At 38.6% G+C, this 22,354-nt stretch overlaps 1 pseudogene; it reads right to left on the bottom strand.

Moving 5' to 3' along the window:
• Positions 1 to 15,462: 15,462 nt before the first annotated feature.
• Positions 15,463 to 15,803, bottom strand: LOC118665025 (annotated as a pseudogene).
• Positions 15,804 to 22,354: the final 6,551 nt, after the last annotated feature.

Genomic DNA, 22,354 nt, shown 5'->3' with positions numbered 1-22,354 from the left:
TCATATACACTAGAGGCCCGGTGCACAAAATTCATTCATTGTGGGGGGTGTCCCTCAGCTTGGCCTGCACCCTTTCCAATCTGGGACCCCTCAGGGGATGTCTTACTGCCGACATCGCTCTCTCAATCCAGAACCATTGGCTCCTAACCAATCACCTGCCTTCCTGCATAATGCCCCCAACTGCCCTCTCCTGCTGGCCTGGTTGCCCCTAACTGTTCTCCCCTGCCAACCTGATTGCTCCTAACTGCCCTCCTCAGCAGGCCTGGTAGCTCCCAACTGCTCTCCTCTGCCGGCCTGATCTTGCCACCAACTGCCCTCCCCTGCCAGCCTGATCTTGCCCCTAACTTCTCTCCTCTGCCAGCCTGATCTCACCCCTAACTGCCTCTGCCTCGGCCCCCACCACCATGGCTTTGTCTGAAAGGAAGTCAGACGTCTGAAAGATGTCTGGTCAACCTGGTCTAATTAGCATATTACCCTTTTATTAGTATAGATTATATTATTATATATTATGTATTAGATTATACACATTATCTCATCTAATTTGTACTCATTTTCATAAAGAAAAGATTATATTATTTGATCAAATAAGGAAAACTTGACCAGGTTACTAATGGACTCAATCAAGATTACACAGCTGATCTGGGATTTGATTATATCTCTTCAGAAAACAAATTCAATGTTATTTTAACTATACCTCACTTTCCTGTTGTTTTTTAAAAAATACTATTTTAATAATTTGAAATATTAAAATCCACTCAATGTAACCCAACCTACAAATACAGAATCCATTTTTCCTCTCAAAAAATGCATGTTCTAATTTGTTTAGAGAAATAAGAAATTACTAGAAGGCTGCTATAAAATGAATCTCCGATATAAAAAACCTCAGAGAATAAAAAGGCACATCTCTTTTACACCTTTAAACTGGAAACATCAAAAGCATCTGGAAATTGAATTTTCACAGTAGGAGCTAGAAAGGAAAAGTAAGAAAATGAAGATATAGTACTAAATTATCATAATTCACCCCAGGTGTTGAAGCTTTCAGAACGGCATATTTATAATGAGTATAAAACCACGTATTCACAAATTTCTAAAGGTAAAAAGTCTTGATTCAACATCATGCTTATTATAAAAGGAGAATAAAAATAAAGTTAATTTTTGCCAAGTATTCTTATTTTTTTCTAATATTCAGGTAAACATAAAAAATTGTACGTAGTAATATATATTATAATTTTTTGACAAATTAAGTGAGGCAATTATAAGACACAAAAATTCATATAATAATTGCCAAATAGCATTGTTCACTAATAACAGTTTCATATACTGTATATCATTTCAATTGAAAATATTGGTTGTCACAAGTAAACATGACATAAATATAAAGAAATACAGATATTGGTAAAAAGACGCAGGTTTATTAATGTCAAGAATTTATAATTTAGAGAAAAATAAAGAAATTACAAATTAAGTGTAAAATAATAAAATTCTAGTTTCCTGGGCAGTTTTAAAATTTGACATTTCAAAATCCCAGCTAAAATAAGCAGAGATAGAAAAACAAAATGAATAACTACAAATTTTGCAAAGTACCCCATTTTTGTAATTCACATACACATATATTCATATACACATATATTCACAAAACACAGTTTACACTCTCTGAAATTGAAATATTAAAAAAATTAATGTTATAGACATACATAATATAGCTAATAAGAATCAAGATTTATTACTATTTAACTATACATATATATATATATATATATATAAACTAAGGTAATGAAAGAAAGAAAGAGAGAAAGGAAACATAAAGTACTTTGACATAATGGTCAAACTCAGTAGGGCCATGTATGCAAAAATGAATATAATTACACATCCAAAATAATATATGCCTCTATCTCTCTTAAAAGACCCTCACAAGCTAGTATTATAAATAAATAATTTTAAATGAAGTTCTTATTTGCTTTAAGAAAATTTTATAGTAAATGGAAGACATATCCTGTTTCAGTCAATGGTGGGTTTGATTTTTGTTTTGTTTTTTCATAGTTTCAGTACAGAGAGGCATCCAAACTAAGCAAAGGGAGTTTATACTGGAAGAAATTATTCATCCCATCAGATGTCATTAATCAAGAATCAAGTAGGTTACCCTATGAAAAATTCTTTAAACAACATTATCTCATTCTGTATACTTTAAACTTACATAGTGTTGTATGTCAATTATATGTCAAAACAATTGAAACATTATCCTTCCCCTAATAACTCTAACACAGTGGCAACTTTTACTCAAACCCTTTAACTATATGACACTTTCTTTTTAAAATTGATTTGAGAGTGAGAAAGAGGGAGAGAAATATCCATGTGAGAGAGAAACATTATTTGGTTGCCTCCTGTATGTGTCCCAACAAGGGATCAAACACTCAATCTGGTATATACCCTGATCAGGTATCAAACTCACAACCTTTTTGGTGTACTATGGGACAATGCTCCAACCACAGCCATCTGGCCAGGGATCTGATATATCCTATCTAATAAAAGAGAAACATGGTAATTAGCCATACCTCTGCTACCCTTCCCATTGGCTAATCAGGGTGATATGCAAATTAACTGCCAGCCAAGATGGCGGCCGGCAGCCAGGCAGCTTGAAGCAAACATGAAGCTTGCTTGCTTCAGTGACGGAGGACTCCAAGGTCCCCACCAGCCACTGCTGGCCTCTGAGCTTGCAGTTTGGAACATTGTTACAAATATAGAAGCTAAACAAAACCCAAGAAACCTGCTTTCAGCCAGCCGGGATCTTCAGAGCTGGAGTTGAAACAGTGTTTCGATTATAGAACCCAAAAAAAACAGATACCTGCTTTCAGCAGCCGAGGCCTAAGAGCTGGAGCCAAGCCTCAGAGCTAAAGCTGTACCAGAATAAAAAAATAAAAATAAAAAAAGGAGCGGTTGGGAGCTTCAGTCACCCGCCAGCCTGAAAACAGCCCTCAGCCCCTCACCCAGACTGGCCAGGCACCCCAGTGGGGACCCCCACCCTGAAGGGTGTGTGACCAGCTGCAAACAGCCATCATCTCCTCATCCAGGCTGGCCAGGCACCCCAGTGGAGACCCCCACCCTGATCCAGGACACCCTTCAGGGCAAACCAGCCAGCGCCCACCTGTGCACCAGGCCTCTATCCTATATAGTAAAAGGGTAATATGCCTCCCAGCATCGGGATCAGCGAGACAGGGGGCAGCGCCCAAACCCCCTGATCGCCCTGAGGCTCTGTGTGTGACAGGGTGCAGTGACACAATCCCCGCCACGGGCCCTGCTCTGTGTGTGACGGGGTAGAGCCATAGCCTCCCCATCGGTCGTGCCCTGAGTGTGACAGTGGAGGCTCCCCAACACCCTGATCTGCCCTGGTCTGTGTGTGACAGTGAGCAGTGCCCCAACTCCCCTATTGGCCCTACTCTGTGAGTGACAGGAGGGAGCTCCCCAACCCCCTGATCGGCCCTGCTCTGTGCATGACAGGAGGGAGCTCCCCAACCCCCTGATCGGCCCTGCTCTGTGCGTGACAGGGGGTGGTGCCGCAACCTCCCCTTCCAATCTGCCTTGAGTGTGACAGGGGGCGGTGCCCCAACCCCCCAATCGGCCCTACCCTGAGCGTGACTGAGGGTGGCATCGCAACCTCCCTATCTGCCCTGCTCTGTGAATGACAGGGGGCGGCGCCCTAACTCCCCAATCGGCCCTGATCTGAGCCTGACCAGTGGCTGCACCTAGGGATTGGGCCTGCCCTCTGCCACCCAGGAGTGGGCCTAAGCCAGCAGGTCGTTATCTTCTGAGGGGTCCCAGACTGTGAGAGGGCACAGGCTGGGCTGAGGGACCCCCCTCCTCCCCGAGTGCACAAATTTTTGTGCACCAGGCCTCTAGTCCTATATAATAAAAGCCTAATATGCAAATCAACCAAACAGTGGAAAGACTGATAGCTGTGATGTGCACTGACCACCAGGGGGCAGTCGCTCAACCCAGGAGATGCTCCCTGGTGATCAGTGTGCTCCCACAGGGGGAGCGCTGCTCAGCCAGAAGCTGAGCTCACGGCTGGTGAGCACAGCGGTGGTGGCGGGAGCCTCGCCCACCTCTGAGGCAGTGCTAAGGAGCAGTGAGCCGAGTGTTAAGCAGCAGCTAGAAGGAGGGCGGTAAGGAGCAAGGGCTCCTGAACTGCGAGAGAGATGTCTGCCTGCAACATGGTGCAGGCCGGGTTGAGGGACCCCCCTGAGTGCATGGATTTTTGTGCACCAGGCCTCTAGTTTTTTTATAAAGTACATTTAAGTAAAGTAAATAAACACATTTATTTGCAGCAAATGGAAAATCTAAAAAGCACAGAATTTAAACGTTCACATGCACATATTTTAAACTCTCTGAAATGGAAATATTAAAAATTAATGTTACATACTTCCAATATTTCTTTAAAGAAACAGCGTGCTATAGTCACAACTAGAACCAATATCAAACTTTCTTTTTATAGTTACAAGTTTAATTACAATAAACTTTGCTAAGAATTTCTTCCTACTTTACAATTATCTTTTAAACTGTCTTTCAAACTGAATTTAGTTCAAAATTATCTTTCTGTCATTGTTTTTCTGTAGTTTACAAATAGCTCATTATTAAACAACTAGAGGCCCGGTGCATGAAATTTGTGCTGGGGAGGGGGGGTCCCTCAACCCAGCCTGCACCCTCTCCAATCTGGGACCCCTCGGGGGATGTCTGACTGCCCGCCCCTGACAGCCAACTTGTGGTGGCCATCTTGTGATGACATGGGGGTGGTCATCTTGTGACAACATGGGTGTGGCCTTCTTGTGACCACATGAGGGAGGCCATCTTGTGACCACATGGGGCAGCCATCTGGTGTGATGGTCAATTTGCATATCACCTCTTTATTATATAGGATATATTGCTCCATTATAAGGTTTATTTTCATTATTATTTCACTCATTAAATCTCTGCTCTGTTGTTTTGCCTTTCTTATTAATTTAGGTTGCAATATTTTTGGTTGTTTATGAATATTACATCTATAATTTTATTATCATAAACTCTCATTTTGAATTTTTATTTCAAGGATATTCTTTTTTCATGAGATAGGAAAAACTTCACATTTCAATTTTCTGAAATAGTTTGAATATGAGTAGAGACATGTTTTCCTTCATGTTTATGAAATAATTATGAGCAAAGGCCTTTCTGAAGTCCTAGAGTTTTCTTTGTGAGAAAATTTTATGAGCTACTTATGTCATACCTTCAATGGTCACAGGAATAATTTGGTTTCTTACATTTCTTCAAATCAGTTTTTGATGGCTCATTTTTTTAAGAATTAGTAAAATTTATCTAAAGTTTCAAACATACTAGAATAAAGTTTTTAATAATACCCTCTTTAACTTTTTGGTGACTGTAGTTTTTGTGATATCCCATTTTATTGCTGTAGTGTTGTATTGTTCTTTTACTCTTTTTTTGTCTCACTTCTTAGAGTAGTGTTTGTTATAATCTCACACTATGTTTGCAGATTTATCTTGAAGAATTGAACATTTTATAATTGTAAAGAATCTTTATCAATTATTTCCTATGTTTTCTATATAATAACTCTATTAGATGTAAATTATATATAGAAGCTTAATTCTGATGTTTTGTTTCTGCTAATTCTAACTCATGGTTAGTAATTTTAAATGTTAAACATGATTTTAGAGTTGGCATTCACTCTAATATGGAAATCAACTATTTCCTTGAGATTTAAGAGTTTGGCTCTCACCAATAACTTTTTGTTTCTTTCTTCCTATCGCCTCCAGGATATTATTGCTCAGGGTAATAGTTCATGTTAATTCATTATCTTGGAATTTCTATTCAAACCCCAAACACACCTTAGGGAAAATCTGTAGTTACAAATTGTCAAAGGAAACTTTATTTTTCTTAATCAAAACCAGATCAGGACAGAGTCTCATTCATTCTCATTCTTTGATACAAAGAAATATGTTTGTCTCTTGTAGACCCTTACAATGAACATGCAGTCCTTCTAGGGTAATGGATTAATTCATATGTCTCATTTTATATTCTCCAACTAGTTTGTGCTCAAGGTTTCCTCTCCTATAATTATGAGAGCAGAGAAAATCGCTGCCCCTTGGATGTCATCATAAGAGGCAACAATACCTCAAAATTCTGAGATTTCATTTTCTTGAGAATTCAGGTGTGTAATTAAAAGAAACATCAGATTTATTCTGCATTTTTAGAAATTTTGCAAGAGAGGATATTTGGATTATTTATTAATTACCAGTGGTAGACTATTGTACTTACTTTTCTAAGCCATAAATCTCTAGCAGATTTTTTTTTTAAATTCTTTACTGTTTAAAGTATTACATATAGAATTACATATGTTTCCGCCATTGAACTTTCTCTGGCCACCCCCACTCCCCAGCACATGCCCTCAAATTCTAAGTATTTGTATACATTGGTTATGCCTATACGCATGCATACAAGTCCTTTGGTTGATCTCTTACCACCACCACCCCACCCTCCGTTGTGTTCCCTAAGATGTTTGACAGTCTGTTCGATGCTTCTCTGTATATTCATCTATTTTTGTTCATCAGTTTGTGTTGTTCATTATATTCCATAAATGAGTCAGATCATGTGATATTCATATTTCTCTGACTGGCTTATTTTGCTTAGCTTAATGTTCTCCAGGTCCATCTATGCTGTTGCGAATGGTAAGAATTCCCTCTTTTTTACAGCAGCATAGTATTAAATTATGTGGATGTACAACAGTTTTTTAATCCACTCATCTGCTGATGGGCACTTGGGCTGTTTTCAAATCTTAGCTATTGTAAATTGTGCTGCTATGAACATAGGGGTGCATATATCCTTTCTGATTGGTGTTTCTGATTTCTTGGGATATATTCCTAGATGTGAGATTACTAGGTCAAATGGAAGCTCCATTTTTAATTTTTTGAGGAATCTCCATACTGTTCTCCACAGTGGCTGTACCAGTCTGCATTCCCACCAGCAGTGCACAAGGGTTCCATTTTCTCCGTGTCTTCCCCAGTACTAGTCATTTCTTCATTTGCTGATGATAGCCGTTCTAACAGGTGTGAGATGGTATCTCATTATTGTTTGAATTTGCATCTCTCAGATGATTAGTGACTTTGAGCATGGTTTCATATGTCTTTTATTTTTCTGTATGTCCACTTTTTAAAAGTGTCTATTCAGTTCCTTTGCCCATTTTTTTTATTGGATTTTTTATCTTCCTTTTGTTAAGATACATGAGTGCCATATAAATTTTGTAGATTAGGCTCTTATTAGATACTAGAGGCCCGGTGCACAAAAATTTGTCCATTCGGGGGGAAGGGGGGTCCCTCAGCCCGGCCTGTGCCCTCTCACAGTCTGGGACCCCTCGGGAGATAACGCCCTGCTGGCTTAGGCCTGCTCCCGGGTGGCAGAGGGCAGGCCCAATACCTAGGTGCAGCCCCTGGTTGGGCTCAGAGCAGGGCCAATTGGGGAGTTGGGGCACCGCACCCTGTCACACTCAAGGCAGGGTCGATGGGGAGGTTACGGCGCCACCCCCTGTCATGCACAGAGCAGGGCCAATCCGGGGGTTGGGGCGCTGCCCCCTGTCACACACAGAGCAGGACCCATCAAGGGGGTTAGGGCTCCTTACCCTGTCATGCACGAAGCAGGGTCCATCAGGGGGTTGGGGAGCTCCCCCCTGTCACTCAGAGAGTAGGGCCTATAGGGGAGTTGGGGCACCGCCCGCTGTCACACACAGTCATTTGAATGACTTGTGAATTTTCTATCAAACTACTACATCTAACATTGAAATTGTGAGCTTACAGGCATGCTGAGTTGTTAGACTTCCATCAGTAGGTATTTAAAACACATGGATCAAGATTGTGACATAGGTCATTTCTGACTTTGATGTTTCTCAAAAGAAGACCAACTAGCAAGTGTCCAAAAATAAGACACTATTATGAGGATTCAAGGACAGGGAGGTCAAGTTAAAGCCACTCCCCTAATGTGGGAACCAGGCCAGAGGCTCCTGATAGTCAAGGCCAATTAAAGCGCAGAGGCCTTGTTGCCCATACACTGGACTGCCCAAGGCCACTCTGTGCCTAGGCTAAGATACCATACACAGCTTCAAGGCCACAGTGATCTCACAGTATACTGTGCCATTCTATAACCCAAATGATTGATGTCACTGTTGGAAACTAGCTTTCTTTGTCTCTGGAGTAATATATAGGTTATTGACAAGCTAGTGTAAGAAGCAGAGGCAGTAGGCACAGAGAATGTAGCTCTTATGTGTGCAGGAGAGGCTAGAGAGCTCAGACAGAGCTGAGAGCTGGTACTGCTACAATGTAAGGCTAAGAACTCATAGAGAGTTCAGATATATCCATCATGTTAACTAGTCAGTCAGCTGAGAAAGAAGCTTGGAAGTAGTTACTATGTGAGGCTACAGAGACCAGCGAATGTGCCAGGCAAGGGAGACAAGAGAAGCTGCTGAGACAGAGAGCTTAGGTACCGCTATGATGTGAGACAGCGAGTCTAGGGGGCAGTGTGAAGCTGCTCAGATAATAACTATGGGTACAGAGACTATGCTATTACTGTGTAGGAAATATATGTAATTACCTGACAGAGAATCCAGGAAACTGAGTAGCCCATCCTGCAATCACATTTGGGCAGTGAACCAACCCAGCAATCCTATCCGACTGTTCTCAGCTAGCAGCAGCCCTCCAACCTCAAAGCTCTGGCAGTTGTCTTGTATAAAAATAACCCCCAAGAGCAAGCTCCACTTGCCCAAAGATGCTAGCAGCTGACCCATCCATAACCCCAAGCCGAGCTGACTGGTGGAGGACTGTTTGCCAAAGTGAGCTTGTGAATCTGAAAGAGGAGAATACATATTCTAATGTTTAGGTACCAACATACAGAATCAAGGATCATGAAAAATTAGGTAAATATGACACCACTAAAGAAAACTTATAAAGCTCCAATAACTGACCCTAAAGAAATGTAGATCTGCCCTAACCGGTTTGGCTCAGTGGATAGAGCATTGCCCTGCAGACTGAAGGGTCCCAGGTTCGATTCCAGTCAAGGGCATGTACCTTAGTTGCGGGCACATCCCCAGTACGGGGTGTTCAGGAGGCAGCTGATCGATGTTTCTCTCTCATTAATGTTTCTGGCTCTCTATCCCTTTCCCTTCCTCTCTGTAAAAAAAATCAATAAAATATATATTTTTTAAAAAGTTTAAAAAAAAGAAATGTAGATCTATGAACTATCTGCCAACAAATTTAGAATACTATGCTTAAATAAGCTTAGTGAACTTTAAGAACACACAGAGAGACACTAAAAAAAATTAGGAAAACAATGCATGAACAAGACAAGAAGTTCAATAACAACAAAAATAAAAACCATAAAAAAAGATCCTCACACCTATTAGAATGACTACCATCAAAAAGACAAGTGGTAACAAATGCTGTCAAGGTTATGGGAAAAAGGGAACCCTGGGTACTCTTGGAGAGAATGTAACTTGGTATAACCACTATGAATAAGAGTATGGAAGTTCCTCAAAAAATTAAAAATAGAACTACCGTGTAATATTGCAGTTCCACTTCTGGCATATATCTAAAGAAAACAAAATCACCAGCTTGAAGAGATATCTGCACCCACATGTTCACTGCAGCATTGTTTATAATAACTAAGACATGGAAAAAAAACTAAATGTCCTTCAATGAATGAATAGATTTTAAAAAGCGGTACACACACCATGTAATACTATTCAGTCATAAAAAAAGAAAAATTTGCCATATGCAACAATATAAATCTATCTTGAGTGTATTATGCTAAGTAAAATAAGTCAGTCAGAGATATACAAATACTATATGATCTCACTTGTATATGAAATCTAAAAATAAATTATTCACAGAAACAGAGATAATATTTGTGGTTGCCATGAGTGGAGAGTGGAATGTGGGATAATTAGTTAAGGTGATCTAAAGATACAAACTTCCAGTTATAAGAGAAATAAGTACTGAATATGTTATTTACAACATGATACTATGGTTAACAATATTGTATATTTAAAATTTGCTAAAAAAGTAGATCTTAAAAGTTTTCATCACAAGAAAAAAACAGTAACTATGAGGTGATGGTAAACTAAACTTTTGGTAATAATTCCACAATACACACATATATCAAATGACTATGTTGTACACTTTAAACTTATACAATGTTTTATGTAATTGCGTCTCAATAAAAAAAAATATACAGTTGTCCCTTAAAAAACATGGGTTTGAAATGCTTGGGTCCACTTACATGTAGATTTTTTTCAATAAATAATGTAAATGTTTTTTTCTCTTTCTTATTGTTTTCTTAATAACTTTTCTCTAGCTTACTTTTTAACAATACAATATATAATTTAACAATTATAACAATTTTAACAATACAATATATAATACATATAATATACAAAAACATGTTAATCAACTATGTTTGCTATTGGTAAGGTTTCTGATCAACAGTCGGCTATTAGTAGTTAAGCTTTTTGGGAGACAAATATTATATCAAAATTTTCAACTGTCCTGGGATTCAGCACCCTAATCTCCATGTTGTTCAAAGGGCAACTGTATATGAAAAACTTTAAAAATAAAACACAGGGCATCAATATATAGATAAAATTATATTTGCTGCAGTTTAATATAGACAATGACAAGATTTCTTCATATTTTCTCTTTACAAATGAAGATAGCTACGTTAGTAGGATTTTTATTCTAATTGCATATTCACCTGGTACTATGTCCTTACATAGTACTGGCATAGTGCCTTACATAGTATCTGTAGCACAAATAATCTTTAATTGAATATGGGAAGTTGAAGACAGTAGATATTTTACCATCCTTGAGCAAATACTGTATTGTATGTTGATAACTTTTTATAATTTTTAGTTTAGTTTTTCTTTTCTGAAATGATTAGTAATCAAAATTTATGATCTTCATGAAATTTTAAATTGGTAATAGTGGTGAGACAATTGAGTTTGATCTTTTGTGAGTACTAGATAATACATTGTGAAAATGTATAATTAATCTATTCAGATTATTTTCAGTAAACTTTAAAGGATATATTCTGCTAATATATTAGTTGAAGAAATTGTGTGAGCTTCTTCATTATATAATGAGTTACCTGCAGTTTCAAATTTAATTAAGTCAATCTAATTCCTGTAAAACTTGCCCAAAAGCTAGGAGCAATTGATAGCAGCTAATAGCTTTGGGGGCCTTTCTGGTTTACATTGCACGTATGCTAACTAATTGGATAATTTTGGTATTTGCCTATAGTTTCAGAAGTGTTGTAACTAGGATTTTCAGATAGGCTGTTTATTACTCTCAGACCATATGTTGGCTACATGGAACATAATGGACTAGCAATACATTTGGGTACTCCTGGAGGTGTCAAGCAAGTTAATAAAATGCATTGATTTGGGTATATCTTCCAACTTATATATTGGAATTATATTTTGATCAAAGTTTTCTCCACTTTGCTACTCAAAAATCCCAGAAGCATTAAGAAAAGAAAACAAGCTCATTCATGTTTTGCTAAATTTTCTGTTTTAAGCAGATTCCTTTCACTCTTATAAATCAATGTCAAGAACCATATTTGTGTGTGGTTATTAAAGAAAGAAACATACTATCTGTATCAGAAAATCTAGCCATGTAAATATTATAGGACACATAAAATCAGTGGTTTTATCAAAGGGAAAATATTATAACCTGAATGAAACAAATGGATTGAAATAATATATACACAATTCCAAAAAGGTCATTTTTAGGTCCACAGCATATTTTTTCACCAATGTAGATTACATCATGTCAGAAAAACATACAATAATTATTAAATTTATTTGACAGACTAACCACAGGAGTAAGTTCTTAGTAATTAAAGAAGTTGTATATATATACCAAATATAAATTCATGTTCATGTACCCACTATTACACATGAGAATATCCATTGATATATCAATAGCAATGGCCAGAATATGAAAATAATCCAAATGTTCATCTAGTGGTAAAATGGAAAATGAAAATAAACTATGGAATATTCAAAAGTGAAATACTATATATTAGTATTAAATCATACTGAAGAACTCTTCTAGTTAAAAGTGTGGTGATAAGCACATGGGTACAAAGAAATGTCAATAGAATAACATTGAAAATCCAAAAGTAATTCGGGTCCATAAGGAAGGTTTTCATCTGATAAAGGTGGCAGCACATATTAGTGGCAAAAATTGACTTTTTAAAAAATAGGCTTAGGAAATGGAAGGCTATATGAAACAAATAGATAAAGTTAAATTACTCACATGAAAATTTCAATATGGATCAGAAATTTAAATGTTAATCACAAGGCCATACAAATACTAAAAGGAACTAGGATTACTCTGTAACCTGAGTATTGAGATAGACTTAATTAGCTTGATTAAAAGAAATATAAATAACTAAAATACCTGCATGGTAAAAATATATATATATTTCTTTATGTTTCAGAAAAAAAAATTTTTGTAACAGACACAACACACACACACACACACACACACACACACACACACACACACACACCAATATCCTATCTAATAAAAGACAAAAAGGGTAATTAACCGTACCTCCGCTACGCTTCCCATTGGCTAATCAGGACGATATGTAAATTAACTGTCAACCAAGATGGCGGCCGGCAGCCACGCAGCTGAAGCGAGCAGGAGGCTTGCTTGCTCCAGTGATGGAGGAAGCCAAGGTTCCCCGCCTGCTGCGGCCCAGCTCTGAGCCCAGAAGCAACAATGTTTCAATTACAGAAGCTAAAGAAACCCCAGATACCTGCTTTCAGCCTGCCATGGCCTCAGAGATGGGAGCGCAAGTGATGGCAGCAATGTTTCAATTATAGAAGGTAAATAAATCCCGGAATAAAAAAAAGGAGAGGCTGAGAGCTTCAGTCATCCGCCAGCCTGAAAACGGCCCTCAGCCCCTCATCCAGGCTGGCCAGGCACCCCAGTGGGTATCCCCACCCTAAAGGGGGTGTGGCCAGCCTGAAAATAGCCATCAGCCCCTCATCCAGGCTGGCCAGGACCCCAGTGGGGACCCCCACACTGAAGGGAGTGTGACCAGCTAAAAACAGCCACCAGCCCCTCACTCAGGCCAGCTGGACACCCACAGGGACCCCCAGCCTGATCCAGGACAACCTTCAGGGCAAACCAAATGGCCCCCACCCGTGCACCAGGCCTTTATCCTATATAGTAAAAGGGTAATATGCAAACTGACCCTAACAGCAGAAAGACTGGGAATCACTGGTCACTATGACACACACTGACCACCAGGGGGCAGACGCTCAATGCAGAAGCTGCCCTCTGGTGGTCAGGCCGCTCTCACATGGGAGGAGCTCTGCTCAGCCAGGCTGATGGCTGCCAGTACAGCGGTGGTGGTGGGAGCCTCTCCTGCCTCCTCAGCAGCGCTAAGGATGTCTGACTGCAGCTTAGGTCTACTCCCTGCTGGCAAGTGGACATCCCCCGATGGCTGCCGGGCTGCCAGAGGGATGTCTGATTGCCATCTTAGGCCCAATCCCCGGGGGAGCAGGCCCAAGCCAGCAGGTGGTCATCCCCCGAGGGGTCCCAGACTGCGAGAGGGCACAGTCCGGGCTGAGGGACAACCCCCCCCCCCCCCCCCGCCGAGTGCACAAATTTTTGTGCACCAGGCCGCTAGTCTTAATATAAAAATAATTTTAAAAATGGTAGAACAGCATTAAGTAAAAATCTTAAGGACAATGGACTTAGGCAAAAGACATGAACAATCAACTCATTCAGAAAGAAACTGTAGTCCATCTAGTGTGGCTCAGTGGTTGAGTGTTGACTCATGAAACAAGATGTCAGCAGTTTGATTCCAGGTCACAGCACATGCCTGGGTTGTGAGTTCAACTCCCAGTGGGAGGCCTGAAGGAGGCAGTCAATCATTGATTCTCTCTCATTAGTAATGTTTCTAGCTCTCTCTCCCTCTCCATTCCTCTCTCTTTAGAATCAATAAAAATATATTTTTTAAAAAGAAACTATAAAAAAATTCCACATAAATACTATTCAACTTCATTCATAATTGGAGATTCACAAATTCAACCCTTAAGCAAGAGAATTTGAAATTATCTAACAAAATATTAAATCACATATGCTTTTACTCTTTTTTTATCTTTAATTTCCTCATCCCCCCATTAACCCCCAACTTCTCCCCCCTCCCCCCCCCCACCTCCACCACTCATGCTCTCATCTCCCTGTTGTCCGTGTCCATTGGTTTTGGTTATATGCATGCATACAAGTCCTTTAGTTGATCTCTTCCCCTTACCCCCACCCTCCTCTGCCTTCTCTCTGAGGACTGATAGTCTGATCGCTGTTTCTCTGTCTTTGGGTCTGTCCCTGTTCATCAGTCTATGTTGTTCTCTATATTCCACAAATGAGTGAGATCATGTGGTATTTATATTTCTCTGACTGGCTTATTTCACTTAGCATAATGCTCTCCAGTTGCAAATGGCAAGACTTCCTTCTTTTTTTACCGCAGTGTAGCATTCCATGTGTAGGTGTACCACAGATTTTTAATGCACTCATCTGTTGATGGGAACTTAGGCTGTTTCCAAATCTTAGCTATGGTGAATTGAGCTTATTCTTTTACTCTTTAAATGAGAGATATCCTTTCAAAGTATTTACCCCAAAGATATTCCAATTATACAAAAATACATATGCACAAAGTATTCCATTACAATGATATTTATAATGGAGAAATATTGAAAATAACCTAAGTTCTCACACATGAAAAATTATTTGAAAATACTTGGTTTGGCTATGAAATTGATCAGTATGTATGCGTAAAAAGAGAGGGACATCTTCATGAAGTGAAATGGAGGGACTTCTAGGATTTATTAACAAGAAAAATACAACTGAATATAAGTTTATGTTTTTATATAAAATGATGAGGTTTTGTTAAAATGAAGAAAAATGAGAAAATATACAGCATTTATTTATTTTTCCAAATGGAAACACAAGAAGGGCAAACAAGAAACTAATGACAGGGTATATAAATGCTATCTGTGCTTTTCCTACAACTGTCCTGTGAATTTGAAACTATAAAAAAAAATAAGACTTGAAACAGATGTAGCTGGAAAATTCAGAAAGGCAGAGTGGGATTTTTTGCCCACTGTCAGTGCTGAGAAGAAAGAAATACCCTCACTTCAGGAATCTCTTAAATAGAATATTTTTCATTTCCTTAGAACAGCAAAAAGTTCTTAAAAGTAGTTTTTCCTCCCACATATTGCCTAGTATATACTATAAATAATAGAAAAAAAGAATGTTAATCATAGTCAGATTAATTAAATATAGACTGACACATCTGTTTTAATTTATACTTTTGTTTTTTTTTCAGAGTTCAGCTTTATATTGAACATATTACAAAAGAAGTTTAGTCAAAAAGACCGATGTCTATGTCATCATCAGACTCCTCATATTCTTCTTTTTTTGCTTCCACTTTCTTCTCCTCAGCTGGGGCAGCAGTAGTGGAGGGGGACGGATCTCTTGCTGGTGCAGCACAAGTTGCAGGGGCAGGTCCACCAGCCCCTACATTGCAGTTGAGACAATGTTGACATTGGTGAGAGCCTTTGCAAACAAACCTGGCCAGAGAGGTTCAACCTTTGCACCAACTGCTTTCATGAGGGCATTGATCTTATGCTCCATCACCATCACTTCATCATCGTTCAGAATAAGGGCCGAATAGATGCAGGTGAGCTCCAAGACAGAGGCCATGGTGAGGGAGAGCTCTGGGCGAGCGCTGCCAGGAGCAGTGTTAGTCACCTGATGAAGGGAGGACCTCACCCACTGCAGCCTTAGCATCCTTGGAAGAACTGAGCACCTTACCAGCAGCTGGAGAAAACTAGTTTCCACAGTTTTCAGTTGTTTGCCTCAAGAGCTTTTGGCTTTAAAAATATTAAACTATATGTAATTAATTTCATTTTTAATTCTATCCTATATAATAAAAGACTAATATGCAAATAGACTGAATGGCAGAACAACCAAACAACTGAACAACCAGTTGTTATGACGCAAGCTGACCACTAGAAGGTATGCACGGAACATGGTGGGCATAGGCAGCAAGCGGCAGAGCATGGAACATGGTGGGCATCGGCCATGGCGGGATGGTGGACCAGGTGAGTGGGGGCGCCAGACCAAGGCAGGGCAACAGTCGCTGTCATTGGGCAAGCCTCTGGTGGTTACTAACAATTCTTTGCTCCCATGTACCACGATACTGCCCAGTGCTCGCACCAGCTACTGGTGCCTGGCACCGGTGCCGATCGCTTGGTGCCGTCAGCAGATGTGAGAGGCAGCTGCCAGCCCCAATACCCCCCGAGGGCTTCTCCACCTTTCCCTGTTCCTGAGGGACAACTAGGGCAGCAGCCACCGCTCTCATCCACTGATAGCACCGGACCTGCTTGCACCTGCTGCTGGTGCTGGCCCCAATTACTCAGCGCCATCAGCAGGTGTGAGCGGGGCTGGCTCCATCAACATGTGGGGGCAGCGGTGGTGGGAGGGCCCAGGAGGAGCCACGGAGGATGGGCCGAGACCTCCTCTCCCCCATGCCCCTCACAGCCTTGCAGCCCACAGTTCCTTTCAAGGGGCATGAATTCATTCACTGGGCCCCTAGTATTTTATATAAAATACTGTCCAAATCATAATAACTTCTAAAATCAAAGTCAATATTAACAAAGTTTTTTTTTATATTTGAAAAACATATTTTTATATTAATAATACACAAAAGACATTTTAAAGCAATTTTTGTCTATATTACTTAGCAGTAAGCCTAAGGCAAGTACATAGTGTGGTCACTAGATGGTTCTTCTGATCAATGAGTTTTAGCTAAGTAAATAAAGCATAAATGTGGACAATCAAATGAGGATGTAAAGCTCTCTCTTTGCGTGCAAAGCTGGAATATAAGGTATTAAATACTGATGGTTACTGCTTAAGAAAACCTATTTATTTCTTTATTTTAAAGACAAAATTCCATTTCAAAAAAATAAAATTATTTTAGGTATAAAGTAAGAAATTTGGAACATAAGTAAATTCAATACTAGCATTACTGTTGAAATACACTACCAAGATAGTGCCATATATAGGAAAGGCTATTAGATTATGAGCAAGAAAAACTAATTTTCGCATTCTGCTTTCAGCACACTTGAACCTTTCTTATGAATGTTCTGCACCCTCTCTGAGGAGGATGCAGGACAGTTGAGTAGTCTGCCGTGATGTTTTTAGCAACTTAGCACCACTGCCTTTCAGCACTAGATTTGATAGGAGACAAGACAGGCTGGGAAACCAGTGCCTGCTGGAATTACTGGCATATGATAATTGGATCTAAATACATGGTGGGACAGAAGTAAGTCTACAGTTCTAAGTATGCAAAACACAGTTTATTCTTATATTTTTAAATTAATTATTGTATTATTTTCTATACAAACAACCATAAACTTACTTTAGTCCCAAGCTGCATTGTCTATTCTAAAGTCTAACCATAGGAACGATTATCTAGCTGGGATGTCACATTAGTATCAGATCCACTGAACTCAAGGGAATGGGGATTGGGCATCAGATATCTCCCCCACAGGAAACAATGTAAACTGACAACCAAACACTTGCTCAAAATGTTTATTTCAGATCTTTTATTAATAGAGTCTGCAAAAATGATTCTCCAATATCATACTACCTGAGTCAGATTCACCGATTATTTATTAAAATTTATTCTCCTGCTCTCCTTTCCCATCTATGGAATACATCTTAAGGTGGGGGTTCCACAAACTGAAGTTTTTCAACATACCCCAGGTGACATAGAGATGCTAAAATTTTGAAGCCACTGCAGTATATATGCTCTACAGGCCACAAGGGGATTCTTGCCTTGGGAATTTATGGTAATTCCTAAAAGTTAAATCCTTTTTCAAAAACTATATATATATATATATATATATATATATATATATATATATATATATATATCTTAACAAATTGACACTCTGAATGAGAATAAAAAAATTTAAACGTAAAATAATTCAATGTGAATAGAAATGATAAGTTTAAAGTTGAAAGGAAACAACAAAGAAGCTATAGAAAGAGTAAGAACATGTCTATTTACTAGAGTACTTCATTATTTCAAGTTTCTAAGTACAAGACAATGGAAATGAAAGGGTAATTCTATAACTGATTGTATGTACTAGCGGTAGCTTAAGAGAAATACATGATTTCATAAAATTGCTTACTCTCATGTTGTCTTTGTCAACTCTTTGAATTGCACTTACAATGCACTAAACTTATTGGAAGGCACAATTAAAGACTCCAGATGTGATTTTGATTTAGCCTGATAAAAGAAATTTTGAAATACTGATGATGAATGCCAATTTATTACATCCTGCTCAAATGTTGGCAGTAACATGAGTGAAACCCACACAGTGTTATTGTAACGCATTAATTATTTTCTTTTACCAGACTCAATTATGCACAGACTTGAAATTAATAGATTTCTCCAGATAAGAACAGAGAACTTTGCTAAATACATGTATGTGTTTTTTTCTGAGCCAGATACATATACCTAGAATAAATTACTGATGCCAATCGATTTTTTAAAAAAAATCTGGGAACAATGAACATGGTAATATTTGGGGTTGAGTTTTTTTATTGTTGTTGTTGTTGTTGTTGTTGTTGTAAAGTAACCTAAATTAGGTGTTACAAGTAAACAGGAATTTCTATAAATATTTTCAAAATTGGGAAATGCTCTTGATCCTTGAAATTAAAGATAAATATCTCAAAAAATAAATACTTTATATTATGGGTTCTTAACATGTTTTGTTTCTGTTCTGAATATTGGGCATCTGATACATCATACAATAAATCCAGTGAGATTGGTGATACATAAACATGAGTACATTGGCTTAGCCAGATTTGAGTTGCCACTTAATAGCTGTAAAATCTTCAGCAGCAAACTTTGGTATTTTCACCTGTTAATCAAAATAATGCCATTTTACAGTGTGTTTATCATGATTAAAATGTAATTGTAAATAAACCATTGGTCTGAGTGTTACGTGTTTACTAAGCAACCAATTAAATTTGATCAATATGATGAATATAGTTAATAATAAAATAATAAGGATGAAACCAAAGTTCTGTGATCGGATCCGGGTTCCTTGTCTTGCAAAATTGAAGAATGAGTTCACAGACAAAGATAGTAAGCATAAGTAAAGTTTACTGAGAGACAGACAGACCCCCTGCAGCAGGCAGGCAGGGGGCCCAAAGTGGGTTTTCAGTGTGAAGCTTCTTTGTTTCAGGTTCCAAAGTCCCAGGCTCCTTAAGCCAGTCCTGGGAAAGGTGCTGCTGGGGTTCCAGGAGAGCCAAAAGCAGGCCAGTGATCAGAGCTCCCATTCCACCTCGCAGCTGGGTGTAGATCACATCCAAGCATCCAAGTCCATTAGTCCACGTGCGGCATTCCATACGGCCATAAGCCATGTGGGCAAAGGGGAGCATGTTCCCTGCCATTGGAGAGCCAGGAACCCAGTGCACCAGAGAAAGAAGAGAGTGTGATCCTCTGTCTAAGGGTAGATATACTGGTATGCTTTGCTAGCTCCTCACAGAATTCTGTCTTAGCAACATCCTTAGGTTTACCCTCTTCTATCTCCTCAGACCCACACTGAATTTTAGTTCATTTATAGGAACTTAGAGAATCAAAAAGGGAAAGTAACTTTGAAAATGACCTAGCTATGGTAAACCTAAGACAAGCTTAAAGAGAAAGCAACAAAGCAATGGAAGTACTACAGCGACAAATTCAAGTGAGAATAAACTGCTAAGGATCTTAATATTTAAAAATCCCTATTTTACTATTTGTTCTTACCATAATGTCCAGAAGGTGTTAACAATTTCTTGCTAAAGTAATTTAAAAAAAGATGGTGAGACATTAGAGAATAAAAAGTTTCTGTTTAATTGATTGATGGTGAAGTCTACAGATGTCTTGTCATTTATGAATATAGTAGGTTCAAATGTTCTGATATTTCTGTTAACACATTAGCGGGCAAGTTATTACCATGTTGAAAGCAAATAATGTGCCAATATCCTATGCATTGCTCCGTGACAATACAGAATGAGAGTATTCAATATCTCTTTTGAAGAATTTTAATTAAAGTATTGGAAATGGAGGTGATGGAATCCTGATTTTCAATTACAATTTTGATTTTTCTCTGGCTGGGTGGCTCAGTTGGTCGGACATTGTCCCATAAACCAATATGTTGTGGATTTGGTTTGATTCCCAGTCAGGACACATAACTCGGCTGTGGGTTTGATCACCAGTTTGGGGCCCTACTGGAGGGAACCAATCTATGTATCTCTCTCACATAGATGTTTCTCTCTCTTTCTCCCTCTCCCCCTATTTTTCCTTCTCCCTTCCTCCCTCTCCTGAATCAATGGAAAAAATAAACAAAAATACATATCCTCAGTGAGGATTAAATAAAATATTTTTCTTTGATTCTTTGAGACTTACAGAGTCAGAAAAGTATCCGATATGCATTAATATTTGCTGCTGTAACACATAACCCCCTAGCTAGTCTCCATTCTTCAACACATACAATTTTGTTTCTTGCTCTATAAAATCCAACTTGCAGTGTTGAAGTGGGGGTTCCACATAGTCATTCAGGAATTCAGGCTGATGAAGGCTCTGCCATCTTCCACAGATGATTTCCAAGTTTTCTCTGTCAGAAACTGTTGGCAATACCTTGTCCACAGCCTCACGGAGCTTGCCAGTGTAGTACAGTTCAGTCTGCCCTCTAACCAACAGCATCTGCATAACTTATCTCAGGCCTTTCTTTGACACTGTAAACCCACTTTGCCTGCAGACACTGCAGGTGGGCCCTGTTGTCCAGAAATGCATTTCCTCAGTAAAAGACCTCAACTAATGACTAATGAGAGATGGTAGGTAGTGCTTCATTCTCCTCCCTTTTGCGGGGATAATTTGAGGTGCATGTGCTATACTGATCACTCAAGTTTCACAATGGACATTACACTCCAGTGGCTGACAATGTTAACTTGCATATAACATGTCCATATTATTGCCTTCCCTTTAGTGGTCCTGTAAGCATGAAGGCAAAATATGAAAGAATACATAGTTAATTGCTAATATGGATTGCTTGATGGAGAAGGAAGTTTATGTAGGTTTGGGGGACTATATAAGAAAGTGTTTCTAGGTAAAATATTAAGAAAAAATACCAGAATTAAGCATGCACATGCTAACATTAAATCTATGAATAAATTAAGTAAACTATCACTTAAAGATAAAGTTGATACATAGTACAGTCTGGTTATTGCATTAAGCCCATTTCCTCTGGTTACACACAAATTTAATAATGTAATTTTATATTTGTATGAATGTATACACACACACCTTATTACAACATGTGGAATCTAGATGGAAAGTGTTGTTTTAACTTTCTAACACCAGCATTTAGTATATCTAAAATATGTCACTTTGTCTTAGAGAGAAGCTTTTTTATAACCAATCCAGAAAATAGATGCAGACCAGATTAACTTTTTTGACTCTCCAAATTCATATTTATATGGGTACACCTAAGCCAAGAAGCCATATTAGTTTCAAGTGATAAGTAAAAGAGTAATGGAAATTTAAAAATGTGCATGAGGACAGTAAGAAGATATATTTATAAACATATTTTATAGGGACAACCACTTAACTAAGGAATAATTTTGTTAAAATCAATGAGGAATTTTTGGAATCTGTTTCCTTTTATATACTCATAAATACCTTAAAACAGATTAAATCAACATCTTACTTTTATAAATTAGTGTAGACATAATTAATAGAACAAAATGTGTACATTAGAATGCCAAGTAAATGTATTATTTTATTATGTATTACCAGAAGCTAAGACACACATGGCTCATTCTATTATTTACTTGTCACAAAACAAGATGAAAATTAATCTAATTGATTTCTACTTTATATATGAGCTCTTATTTGTGTGCATAATATAAAATAAATCCCTCCTGCCTACGCATCTATCCACCTTTTATTTTTAAGAAGAAATATGTATGTCACATTTACTTTATCCACTCATGCGTTTTTTTCAAATACGTTTTTGTTAATTTTTAGAGAGAGAGAAAGGGAGAGAGATAGAGAGAAAGTAACATCTATGAGAGAGGACCATCATGGATTGGCTGCTCCTGTACACCCCCTATTGGGGATTGAGCCTGCAACCCAGGCATGTGCCCTGACTGGGAATCGAACCAGTGACCTCTTGGTTCCTGGATCAATGCTCAGC

This window comes from Myotis myotis, unplaced genomic scaffold (genome assembly GCF_014108235.1).
Source record: "Myotis myotis isolate mMyoMyo1 unplaced genomic scaffold, mMyoMyo1.p scaffold_m19_p_1, whole genome shotgun sequence".
Lineage (NCBI taxonomy): Eukaryota > Metazoa > Chordata > Mammalia > Chiroptera > Vespertilionidae > Myotis > Myotis myotis.
Note: the sequence above shows the minus strand (reverse complement) of the source record. Positions and strands in the feature narration are given on the sequence as shown.